Consider the following 14,374-nt stretch of genomic DNA (forward strand, 5'->3'; position numbering starts at 1 on the left):
TCTCCAGGTCTTTCCATCTTCTTACTTATTTTTTCTTCTTTATTGCTGATTAGAATTCCATTGTGTGTATTTCCCATAATTTTTTAATTCATTCATCTGTTGATGAACACCTAGGTTGGTTCAATAGTTTGGCTATCTTAAATTTTTTCATAAGATCAAATGTGTATAAATGGAGTTTTTGTTTGTTTGTTTGTTTTTTGGTGCTGAGATTGAACCCAGGGCCATCTGATCTCAGAGCTACACTCTCAGAACTATTTTATTGTATTTCTTTATTTTGAAACAAAATTTGGTTAGGTTGCCAAAGGCCTTACTAAATTGCTGAGGCTGGTCTTGAACCTGTGATCCTCCTTCCTCAGACTCATAAATACTGAGATTACATGCCTACACTACCAGGACCGGCCTTATTTTCTTTTTCTCATTTTTTAAGATGACAAATTTATTTTAAAATCTGATACATAGCCAGGTGTGGTGGCACACACTTGTAATCTCAGTACTTGGGAGGCTGAGACAGGAGGATCGGAGATTGGCAGTCTTAAGTACATAGTTCCCTCCACAATTTAGTGAAACCCTGTTTCAAAATAAAGAATAAAAATAGAGCTGAGAGTGTAGCTCAAAGGTAGAATACCTCTGAGTTCAATCCCTAGTACTCAATTAAAAAAAGCAGATACATAGTAGGAAAGACAGCCTTTTCCCCTTATTTTTATGGGTTAAAAATAGTTCAATACATATTTCATTCCCTTAGGACATACTTAATATATGAACATGTATATACAAAGATAATGTAAATTATTTTATATTATTGGTGATATTTAGACTATTAAATGGAAATATTTAGTTGACATTTTCTTCATATATTCTAAGAAACAATATATACTTCTTTCTCTAGAATTTGTTTTGAAATTTTGTTTCTGAATCATAATAATAGGCTAACTTTTGTTAATAACTTCCTATTTGTAGGGAAGGATACTAAATACACCACATGGATTTTCTCACTTATTCTTCAACTATATAATAAGGTAGGTGCTATTATAAAAAATCAAACAAACAGAAACCAAGGATCAAGAGATTTTGTCAAGGTCACAAAACTCGTAAGTGGTAGTAAGTACAATTCAGACTCATGCAGACTCTTAAATTCTCTGGTATAAGCAGATTGATTTTACCTTAGATTGACTCATATAGTGACAAATATTTATCACTGCTTCATAAATATTTGCCCATTTTAAGTAAATACCAAACTTATATTCATGTAATAATTAACCATATGATCATCTTCCCAGAATTCAATAGGTAACAATAAATTCTCCATGAATTTATATTTTTGTCTATGACTTATTCTAGATGAAGTTATACTTTTAAGTATCCTAAGAGTAAGGACACTTATATATGGGTTTAATACAGTGTTTAGAAAGTTATGGTCAGATCTCGAATGTTTTTTCAACTTTAGAACATCAAATACATGTGTATGTTGTCAATATATTATCGCCTAAGTGGTACCTTTGATCTTTCAGTCATGATTTCTTAGAATTTAGAGTAGAGGAAATAGAGTAGATGAAGAGTAGGTGGAGTTTAGAATGAAAACTCTAGGATTGTTAGAAGGAGATTACTGTGTCCAGAACAGTTTAGTAGAAAGAAAACAATAAATGACAGTCTATTCTTATTATGTCTAGTATTTATGCTTTCCAAGTATCAAAGACACTGAATTAGTATATATTGAACCACTGCTCCTCAGAGACACACAGGGTTAGATATCTGTGAGACTTTAGTTACATTTTGGTCAACTGATCAATATATAGCCTTGCTGTTGAAAGAAGCTTTATATACTATAAAATGTTGACTCGTGATCATTATAGAATTCACGTGTAGTGGCACTACAACTCGGTCCTGAGTGAAGCTAGGCTAACACAGGTATCATTTCCATCAGACACACCACACACTTCTACCTTTTGCACATGAAAACACTAGACTGTGCTTCAGCACCATGCTTGTGGGCATTTGAAACAATCAAATCACACAACAACAACAACAACAACAACAACAACAACAACAACAACAACAACAACAACAGATGTGCAGGAAAATGTAGCCGGAAGTCGAGTTGGGAAGGATCCCAGTTTACGTTGCAGTGCTGAAACAGAATCCAGAACCTCACCTTGTTCTGCCTTAGCTGGGAGGGTCATATCAGGTAACTCCTTTCTTTTTATGTCAGTCTGCACAATCCTGTGAATGACTATGTTGCATTAACCTTGGAGTTGCAAAGGTTAACAAGTAGGCTAATTCACAAATATGGAGTCAGAGACAAATGACCATCGCCAGGGTATGTTGCTTCAACTTGACTTCAGCAAAGTTTCTTTGTTGTGTTTCCTTTTAATAATTCGAAAGGGCTCTATAGGCTGAAAATATTTAAGAAGATTCATCTCCATCAGAAATAATCTACCTCATCCATTCTGAAAAGTTATCCACTGTTACCCTTAGATATAGAATGTGCAGGAAAGAGCCCATTTATTAATATTCATGGTTGATAAGGTTAAGTCCTGAGAGTTGTAATCCCAGCGGTGGATGAATGGATTGTAATGGCTTCATCTGATGGTGGCTTAGGCTAGTAGGGTGTGGCTAGAGAAGCTGGGTCCCTGGGCTGTGGCCCGAGGGGCTGTACATGGCTCCTCCTCCCCTCTTTACCTCTCTTGCTTCTGGTGCAAAACCCTGGTGCTCTCCCTCTCCCCTTGCTGCTGCTAGGCCCTGAGATCTGTGGTTTCCAGCCTCACATGGACTGAACCTTGAAACCATGAGCTACTAAATCTTCCTCTAAAGTACATGGTCAAATTTTTTATAACTATGAAAATGATGGTGAATACATCTACTTCCTGAAAAATGGTCATCACTTTTGACATTCTTGCTATTGTCCTTAGAAATCAAAATATGTTAATATTTAATACGGCCATATGAACACATATTCATAGATTACACAATAATTTAAGTGTTTTGCATTTCTTTAACATATTTTCCTGTATCTGTAGCTGATTCTTAACTAGTAGTTGTTAAAAAAAATGTCTGACGTACCCCAAGGTACATTTAGGTGCTGCTGATAGGGGGATCTGTGTTGGTGACGTGGGTGTAAGACGGATTGCCCTGACAAATATACATCCATGAGTAATTGTGAGACATTAGGAGTTTCTAACACAAAATTATGCCTTTCTTCCAAGCTGAAGCCACGCAGATATAAAATAAAATTACCACATTGTACTTCTACATACATGCATATGTACTTTATATGTAATACACATTTATTTTTTATTTATTTATTTATTTTTGGTGTTACTGGGGGTGGAACCTAGAGGCTTTCTCCCTCCACACTATACTCCCAGACCCATTTTATATTTTATTTGGAAACAGGGTCTCACTAAGTTGCTGAGAGCCTCACTAAGTAGCTGAGGCTGGCTTCGAACCTGTGCAATCCTCCTGTCTCAGCCTCCCAAGCGTGGGGATTACAAGCCTGCGCCACTATGCCCGGCTGTAATACACATTTATATAAGTGTGTGTGTGTGTGTGTGTGTGTGTGTGTGTGTGTGTGTGTATTGGTAATTGAACCCCTGAACCCCCAGGGGCATTCTGCCTCTGAGATACATTCTCAGCCCTATTTTATAGTGTACTTAGAAAGAGTTGCACTAGCCGGGCGTGGTGGCGCTTGTTTGTAATCCCCGCAGGTTCGAAGCCAGCCGCACTGGCTTAACAGACCCTGTTTCCAAATAAAAAGAAGTATAAAATAGGTCTGGGAGTGTAGCCCGGAGGTAGACGGGCTTCCAGGAACCCCAGTACCACCAAAAAAAAAAAAAAAAAAAAAAAGATAGTTTCAGTAAATTTCAGAAAGCTTTGCTAAATTTCTGAAGCTGGCCACAAACCAGCAATCCTCCTGTCTCAGCCTCCTAAATACTAGGATTACAGGCATGCACCCCCATGCTCTACTTATATAAGAATATATTTATATATTATGTAAGTTATATATAGTGCAACTGAAATGCTAATCTGCTTAATATAATATCAATTTTATGCTACACCTCACGATTTGTAGTAACAAAGTCATTTTGAAGACCACAGACAACTGCAATATTTTCTCATGCAATTAAGAAACATGTCTGTTCAACTCTGTTCTAAAATGAGTTCCTTTTGACTAGAGATTTCTGCATGGAAAGGGGAGATGAAAGAGAAATGATTATTAGTTGCGTCGAGAACTGCATTTTTGTATCCGAGCTGTAAAAACTTATCAAACTTTTTTTTTTTAGAAGACAATCATGGGATTCATTAGGATGGGTTTCAGTTAAGACACATGCCGCTAACACCTGACGTAAGGAAGAAGGGATCGTTATGGCAATTAATGCTGTATGTTTGGTATTAGAGGTTGACAGTGTTAAGGCCTGGCCAATAACAAAATTTAGGAAATGTGAAGTCTTTCAGCATGTGCGTGTGTTATAGGACAGGGCTGCGTGTTTGCACAGAGAGGACCAGGAACACTTGTGCGGCCAATCCAGGGCACAAAGATGTGTACCTTTTTACTTGGAATCCTTATTCTGTTTGCCCCACCTTTTCCTGACCTCTGTAAGGTCTGTGGTCTCAGTGACTGGGGAAAGGGATTGCATTTTCCAGGACTTCTAATACTGGTGATCTTCTCTGCACTTAAGTCACTATTTTATTTCACTGTCTTGAGATGAGAGAAGAATATGAGTAAAGAGAACAAGTAAAATTGTTTTGCAATTGCTTGTTGTTGTAGGAAATCCTGATAATTATCTATTTCCTCCTCCTCCTCCTTCTCCTCTTCCTCCTCCTCCTCCTCCTCCTCCTCCTCCTTCTTCCCTCTCCTTCTTCTCCTTCTCCTCCTCCTTCTGCTCTTCCTCCTCCTCCTCCTCCTCCTCCTCCTTCTCCTCCTCCTTCTCTTCTTCTTCTTCTTCTTCTTCTTCTTCTTCTTCTTCTTCTTCTTCTTCTTCTCTCTTTTCATGTGTTTATGTATGTGTTTCTGTATTTCATTCTACACTATTTTCTATTTAAAAGGATGAGAAAAATGAAGATTTTCTCATATTACTGTCTGCGAGACGTCTTTTAACTATGAACCTACAACTCTTTGAGGAAGGTGCTAAATAGTACATTAGCTGACGACACGCGCTGAGTTCTTGTTAATGAAATGAGTAACAATCTGAAGACAACGGGGGAAACCTGTAACCATGGCTCTTCCCAGGCAGAGCAGACCAGCAAGGCGACTATTGACACACTCAGATCAACCACCATGCTTGATGTTAAACAATCACCATCTGTCTGCAAACGTCCAAATGAGGAGCTGGTGTTGCAAGTCAAGGAATTAAATTTATATTTACTTTTTGGTGTTTGTAAGTAGCTGTGTTTATTTGCCTACCTTGTACCTCAGGCCAATGCACCAAAAATACTGCAGTATTTGTCATGCAAATTCGGGCAAAAGCCCAGAGATATCGGCAGCCCAACACATGAATATACTTTCAATGATGAAAATAGTGGGAAGGAATCGCAGATCTGGACAATCAAAGATGTCAAATCCAATGACTTACATAAGTATAAAACATGAACCAAACTACTTCCAATGCGGAAGATATTCATTTGGAAGCTGTAAAATATAAATGTTCCAATGTGAAAAGACAACGCGAATTCAATTTCAGAATGGTATACTTTAGATACTTAAGCAAAATGTCAACAAGTAATATTTAAAAGTGTTTGTGTCTGGCAGAAAGCCTATTGATTAAAGATATTTCAGATCTCTGGCTGCTAATCAAATGAAATGAAGACAGGTATAATGACGATTAGTGTTGAGCAGACAGAACCTCCCCTCATCTGCTTACGTACGCAGAAACTTTACCCTAAATTAAATTAGCACCTTCTATTGTGAAAGCTTTACTTTATTCTTCTTAAAGCTATGATATTAATATTTTCTTCTTAAATCCAACCTAGCTATTCATTTCATATAAAAAGCATGAAAACAATATCACTATACATACGAGGCAGAAAAAAAATTAGACATGAGTTAGGAGGGGTTAGATATGGACCATTTGTGCCGATCCTTGTGGCACACACCTGTAATCCCAGTACTTGGGAGGCTGAGACAAGAGGATCGCAGATTCAAGGCCAGATTTAACAACTTAGTGAGGCCCTGTTTCAAAATTAAACATGAAATAGAGCTGGGGCCTTAGCCCAGAGGTAGACTGCCTCTGGGTTTAATCCTCAGTACCAAAAAAAAGGAAGGAGAGAGAGAGAGAGAGAGAGAGAGAGAGATGTTATTGAAGCAGTACAGGATATATATCCCATCTTCTCAACTCTGTGTAGTCAAACATGATACAGTTAGCACTTGTCAAATGTCAAATAATTACTTGTTGTTCTAGAATGTACCAGAAGGAGGATCCTAACGCCACCGCATTAAACTTCAAGAATGATCTCATCCTTCTCTGTTCTCACCATTCCAGTTGAGAAACTTCTAAATCTTTACAATCAAAGGACAAACTGCTGTCTAAATTGTGAATGTTGCCTTCTAAGGGACAACTTAAAGTTTAAAATACACTAGTAACTTTATCCGATTATTAGCTTATTTGGTTTTTTTTTTAATTTTCATTTTTGACACTGGGGATTGAACTCAAGCGCATTCTATCTCTGAGCAATACCCCCGCCTCCTCCCTCTCTCTCCCTCTCTCTCTCTCTCTCTCTCAATATATATCTCAATATATGAGCTGAATAAAAAGCATAAACAAACCATCTTTCAATAGTTTAATCACTTTCATTAATTGAATGGATATTTTTATGCACTATCTATTTAGGAGACTTTCTGTTTAGGAGATATATATGTGTGTGTGTGTGTGTGTGTGTGTGTGTGTGTGTGTGTGTGTACCCAGAGGCATTCTACCTCTGAGCTACACCGCCAGCCCGATCTCTTCATATTTTATTTTGAAACAGGGTCTCTCTAAGTTGTGGAGGGCCTCCCTCTGCTGCTGAGCCTGGCCTTGAACTCGGCAATACTCTTGTCTGGGATTATAGCATGAGCCCCTACTTCAAGCTTTTTGTTGTTGTTGTTAGTTCTTTAAAATGAAAATGTCTCTTTTCCTAGTTCTGTTAGTTAATTCGCTATAACAGAAGTCACTAGAAATTATTTCAATATTTTTTGTGCATGTTTATTTTTTTATTTTTTTATTTTTTTTTGGTGGTACTGGGGTTTTTGGAAGCCCTTCTACCTCCGGCTACACTCCCACGGGCTACACTCCCAGACCTATTTTTATACTTTTTTAATGTGGAAACAGTCTCTTAAGCCAGCGCGGCTGACTATGAACCTGCGCGATCCTCCTGTCTCTGCCTCCCAAGCGCGGGGATTACAAGGGTGTGCCACCACGCCCGGCTTGTTGTATGTTTATACTGAAGTTCTTAGAACCTATGTTTCTTAATAATATACCTTGGTATCTGACTCTGGGTTACTTTGCAAATTTCTTGAGAACTGTAATTATTCTTTCTTAACTGCTTTCTCTGCATATCCTACATAGAAAGTGCAGAAAAATATCCATTGAATAAATAAAAATGATTAAGCTATTGAAAGATGGTTTATTTATGCTTTTTATTCAGCTCATAACAAAAAATAAATAAATCCTACAATTATAGAAAGTAAACAAATGAATTTTATACCTTTATTTTTTTGGAATAGGTAGAAGTTTGTTAGATTAGACAAAACTTTTATTTCTATTTCATTAGTATCGGTGTCTGTGAAAGTCTCACTTTTTCTTAACCATGATATTCCACATTTTTGTGGAATTGGGAAATTTTATTCTTCAGCTATGAAATCTTCTGAGTACGTTATTATTGAAAAGGATATCAGATATTTGTTGAATTTAAAATTAAGAAATTTGAATTTCTGCATTCTTACATTACTTAAAAAATCACCAAACTAAAAAAAGAAGCTTGAAAAATATAAACTTAGATGTAGTATTCTATGTAAAAATTATTACAGGATGTTTATTAGAAATAAAGTATTAAGATAAAAATTATAATATCTCAGACTTTATTATAAAATCTCTGATTACTGATACTTGTCTTTCATTACTCTAAAACATAGAGCAATGAGATTTGATTATAACAATAGTGAAAGAAGCTTTCAAAACCTTTTTAAAAATTTAATAATCTGTTATATTTTTCTAAAAAAAATATCTTTGAAATTTTTGCCCATAACTCAGTTGATTTGTAGTGAACGTTTCGTACTATGAATGTCAATCTAAAAGCAGGCAAAATTGTTAAACTTTAGCAAATAAAACTTTTCAAATTTAATTTTCTCTAAATCAGTCTTATGTAGATTAGAAGATTGGAAAATATAAATTTTAAGGTTTTCTCACTCAAAAGCTAATACCTGTATGAATTAAAAACAGTATTTATCATAATACAATAATGACCTTTTTCTAATAATTTGCAGTATGTATTATTTCTTTAGGGGAATATCATGGTGCATCCTGGTAAGATGAGCTTTTCTATGTAAATGCTACCCTTTTAAGGTCAAAAGCTGTACTCCGTTAATGATGGAAAATGAAAAATGGTCAGGTGTTTAATACAAACAACACTGAAAACCCCAAGCTTTGTGATAATCCTCTAATATATTTTAAAGCAGTTATAGCTATTTCAATCTCTCTGTATGTACGTATACTTATAACTATAGACACAGAATTATGCACACAAAACATCAGTTTCTATCCAGTATCACACAGTGATTTTAAATATTAGTTTGAACCTTAATTAATATTAATAGCATTGCACATTCAATAATTCTTTTAAACATTAGGCATACATTTAATATAATATCGAAATGAATCCAAGGTCTACACTGGACCACACATCCTTATGACATTAATAATTATACCCTCTATAAAAAGCCACACTTCTACACTTACAATTAAAAATAGGTCTTTAAAATAAAAAGAGATTTAGTCTTTTGAGTAATCCCCCATTTGTTTATAATCCAGGACTTTAGTAGAGCTGTTATTTAGGGCCTCTTCTTTCTGCTAGTGTCACCTTAGTTTAACAAGATACTGCATGTCCAAACAAACTAAATGCCAGCAAATTACATTTACTTTGGGTAAAATCAGTTTTTCTAGTTGGAAAAAAAATTAAGACTAAAAGGCACTTAACTGGAGGAACAACTAGAACCTGTGCAGAACAAGGTGAAGAACAGCAGTTACCCAGAAAGCTGTCACCTGACACTGCTAGCTCTAGTAATTTATTCTATAATTTAATGTAATCCTGACCCCTGTCACATGTTCATATGGCATGAAGAATAATGGGTACAAAAACATGCTTATTAATGAAAGGTAATGTGACATTGTTTTTTTTTTAAACCACATTCCTTTTAAATATCTTAATATTGAAATTATCGGAGCCTACATCATTTCAGTATATAATTATGTCTGTCCAGATCTTGCTAGTTAAGGCTGTGATTAAGAGACATTTAATTTTTAATTATGCTAGAGGTGGTAGGTTGACTTTTGAGTCAAGGAATACATGGTTGGATCTAGACATGAACTGTACCACATGGATTCTAATTTGGTAGAAAAGTTTCTGCCACCTTTTAGTGGAAAGACAAACCTGAGGTAAGCGGGGCTGTTTGTAACTGAAAATCTGGACTATTTTAATGGCTTGTCTGCTTAAAATACTTTCAGTACAGGTAGGGTAAGTGCCGTCTGTTGAATCCCGTTGCATTGACAGTTCATTTGCTATTATCAAATATTTCACTCTTTCCTTCCTTGAAGTTCTATTTCTCACCTCCCCACCAAAAACATAAAAATGGTAATGGTGATGTGTGGTGCTAATGTTTTTGTTTTCAACTCTTTTTATAAAAGTTACTCTGAGCCACAAGCTAAGATTTTACAGATAGAAAGAAAATATTTTTTTTAGATTATATTATTTTTTAACAATTTTTTATTGAACATAAATAGTATACATTTACACTATATTTGGTGTCCTCTCCCCCCCGGCCCCGTTTTCTCTTCCCCCCTCCCACCAATGGTTGTCCAGGTTAACCATGTCTTATTCATAATTTTACACATGTTCAGGTGTAGACCCTCATTAATCAAGATCGGCCTTTCTCCTCTCCTATCTTTCCATTAAAACTTAGCTAGTATTTCCCCTCTAATATCTGGGGTCCCACTGGTATCCTTTGTGTTTCCTAGTTTGGGCATATTAGAGGAAACATGTGTATCTTCTCCTTCTGTGCTTAGCTGATCTCACTTAACATGATGCTCTCCAGGGATTTCCATCTTCTTGCAAATGATATAATTTTGTTCTTCTTTATGGCTGAATAGAATTCCATTGTGTGTATTTCCCACAGTTTTGCTATCCATTCATCTGTTGATGGTGGTCTGGGTTGGTTCCATATTTTGGCTATTACAAATTGTGCTGCTATGAACATAGGTATGCATATGTTGCTGTATTTCTCTGAATTCAACCCCTTTGGAAAGATACCCAGGAGTGGTATAGCTGGATCATATGGTGGATCTATTCCCACCTTTCTTAGGAATCTCCACACAGATCTCCATAGTGGCTGAACTAGTTTGCACTCCCACCAACAGTGTAAAAGAGTTCCTCTTTCCCCACATCCTCACCAGCATTTGTTTTTGTTTGATTTCTTTATGCTTGCCACTCTGACTGGGGTTAGATGGAATCTCAGTGTAGTTTTGATTTGCATCTCCCTGATGGCCAGTGATGAAGAACATCTTTTCATGTGTCTATTAGCCCTTTGTATCTCTTCTTTTGTGAAGTGTCTATTTAGTTCATTTGCCCATTTCTTGATTGGGTTGTTTTTTTTTTGCTAGTGTAGAGTCTTTTGAGCTCTTTGTATACTCTGGATATTAGCCCCCTATCAGAATGGTGGCTGGTAAAGATCCTTTCCCATTCTGTAGGCTTCCTCTTTAGGTTATTGATAGTTTCCTTTGATGAGAAGAAACTTTGGGAGAACAGGCTAACCATTTGTAAAAAGATCAATCTAAACCCCTATATCTCACCTAACACAGGAATCAACTCAAGATGGATCAAAGACTTAGAAATTAGACCTGAGACCGTGAAGTTAGTAGAGAACATAGGTTCAACACTACAACATATTGGCACAGGCAGTAACTTTCTCAACAAAACCTCCAAAGCTCAGGAAATTAAAGCAAGAATAAACAAGTGGGATAACATCAAACTAAAAAGTTTCTTCTCATCAAAGAAAATAAATAATTTAAAGTAATATGTAGAGCTTTCTGTTGGAAGGCTCATGGGGTTGTCTCCCTTGCCATTCACTGCGGTTATTCTCAGCTTCCATGCAAACAGTTTTTCTAATCATTAATATATAAGTGAAAGGAATATATTAAATTAGTGTGAAAAGGTCAAAAGTAAGTCGGGTGTGGTGGCACACGCTTGTAATCCCTGCGCTTGGGAGGCAGAGACAGGAGGATCATGCTGGTTTGAAGGCGGCTGTGCTGCCTTAACAGACCCTGTTTCCAAGTAAAAATATAAAATAGGTCTGGGAGTGTATTCTGGAGGTAGAAGGGTTACCAGGAACCCCAGTGCCACCAAAATATGTCAAAAGTTTCAGAATCTTTTCTTTTTGGACAAGGGAAGTTCTTTAGTCTACAGAATTAACATGTAACATCATGATAAAGGGTTATCAAGAGCACAGTATGCTAGATTCTTTTTTAAATTATTTTAATTCTATTTTTTTATTGGTACCTTGTAGTCATACATCTTAATAGAGTACAAAATAGTGGAGACATACAGGCATACATAACTCCTTTGGCCCTTCCCCAATTCCCACCCCTTTGAGAAGGCGGGATCCTTCTCATGTTTTGCTTAGTGATTGATACTTTTGTAAACGCATTGATTTTTATTCGTCTCACAGTACTGAACAAGCCGTACTTGCTCTAATAGATCTGAATAAGACATGGCAGATCACTGGATTGGACAAGAGTAATTTACCTAAACCACTCCACACCTAGGAAAACCTATGGCATACAAGAGCCATGTTTTTAAGAGCGCAGCTGGGGATAACACAGCTACTATTTCTTCATGTTCTGGTGGGACCACATTCTACCCACGTGGAGTATCCTCAGAAAAGGGTAGGCAATTATCAAAAAGTTTGGTTTTACTTATTTTGTGAAGCTGAGCTTTCTCTTAACACTTTCCAAGAAATAGTTTTCTCTAGACTTCTCCAGAATTCCGATGACTTCTGATTCTACGTTTTAACCTTTTGAATGAAGATGGCTCCTTCCAGCACCTTTTTCTGCAGCTCAAAAGGATATATGGTTGTTGATGTCCACAGTCACACCTGGACCAACAAGCCAGCAGAGAGAAGATGCTCTCAAGGAAGACCCACCAAGTCTCATAGAGTATTACAACAGCACACTCACTTCAGGGGAGTTCTATATTTACATGCAAATTTAAACTTCTTTTGGTCTACACAGAGGAAAATGAAGGGTTTTTTTGTTTCCCCCAGAAGGGATCTACTCTGTATTCTTAGTTATAACATGACATACCTGTTTCTCCATTATTTTCTCTTATTTACTACAGTCGCACACAAGAGTATCAGCCTGTCTATCACCCCACTTTCCTTTAAAAAATGCCCTAATATCCTCAAAGATTTGCCCTCTTCTTGACTTCCTCCTGGGCTTTGATAATTCTAGAGATCCTTTAGAATTAAGAAACATCATTTTGTAGTCTCCTTAGAGGTTCTAGCCCAGCAATGAAAGCGGATGGTATAATTCCTGCTCAGTTCCTGAGATTATGTTTCACCTGTGAAAATAGGCCCATTTCTTCTTGTCAACTAGTATAAATTCACTCAGAGATAAAACATTATGATCCTCCAAAAATTAAAAAAATATATATGGTCTTGTATTACATTTTATGATCCATATACCTCCATTTCATTATTAGTTCTGTTTGCCCTTCCTGGTAGCAAAGTTACCTGCTCTAATGAGATATTTTGGATTTGTTCAAATCTATCCTTAAAAGCAGGATGTTAGAATTAATTTTTTCTGAATATCTCCACCACTAACTGTTGAACAGTGTTCAACAGAGTTCAGGCTCTGAGTCAATCAGGCTAAATGGCTGAACTTGAGCATAGTGCTAACACTGATGAACTCTTTTTTGGGTAAATTCACCTAAATTCTCTAGGCTCAGTTCCTTTTAAGGTTAAAAATATTATCTAGTTTAAGTTAATATTTTGAAAAATTTAATGTGTGTATTAATGTATGCATGTACCTGTATGAATGACTTACATATACTCACACACACACACACACACACACACACACACACACACACACACACGGGGTGGAGGTGAGGAGAAGTTCACAATAGTGCCTTGCATATAGTGTTGCCAAATTAAAATATCCAACATTTCCATGACACTACTGGCAAAAGATTTATAACTCCTTCCATAAATCATTATAAGACTTAATTATGCTCATTTCTTTGAACTTTGGAAGTAATGACAACATGTAAATCGCAACAATTTTTTTTCTACATCTTTCTTTCCACCAATCTTTGTCTATCATTCTGGTCAGTGGGGAATTTTTATACCAGAACTTCCTGGTACTAATTATCTGAACACTAACTAAAATTTTTTATTATGATAATGAGAATTTTACTCTTAAGTAATACTACTTTTTATAACAATTTCAGATTTTGTTTAAAATTAAGAATTAAAAAATAATCTATTAATAATAGATGACATTTAGAACTAAAAGTTTACCGAAAGGGATAATATATGGATGTACAAATGAGTGTGTTTGTGTGTGTGTGTGTATGTGTGTTTTGTTGTGAAGTCAGTCACCATTCTGATTAACCAATAGTTCAGAACCATTGAGGCTGTGCTGGACTTAACAAAAAAATTACTAAAAGGGGAACCAACTTGCATATATGTGAATGATTTCTAGTAAAGGGTGTTTCTTCAATAAAATCTGCAAGTGGAATTTTTAATGTTACTGCCCTTCACTGTCATATTTATGGCTACCTACTTGCGTGCTTTTTAAACATAGCAAGACTTGCTACAGAAAGTCCAATCAATACAGGAATCGTCACTTGAAATTGTGTGCAGTCTTCTCAAAAATTTGCAAGTCTGTCATAGTAACCCATATACCTCTAGCTTAAGCACCACTTTCCACAATGAACTAAAAAATGTTCCTATCTGAGTAAAATGTACTAAAGGTGAGGGGAAATGGGTCATCAGAGAACCCGTTTAACAGTTGACAAATATGTTTGAAACTGAGAGAGGGTGACCAGCAATAAAGACAGATGAATATTAAACACATGAAATTTTAAAAGAAGGCTTCATGTGTTGCAGACACAGGCTAGGCCCTCTGGTTCCTTG

Source organism: Muscardinus avellanarius, assembly GCF_963383645.1.
Source record: "Muscardinus avellanarius genome assembly, chromosome: 11".
Taxonomy (NCBI): Eukaryota; Metazoa; Chordata; class Mammalia; order Rodentia; family Gliridae; genus Muscardinus; species Muscardinus avellanarius.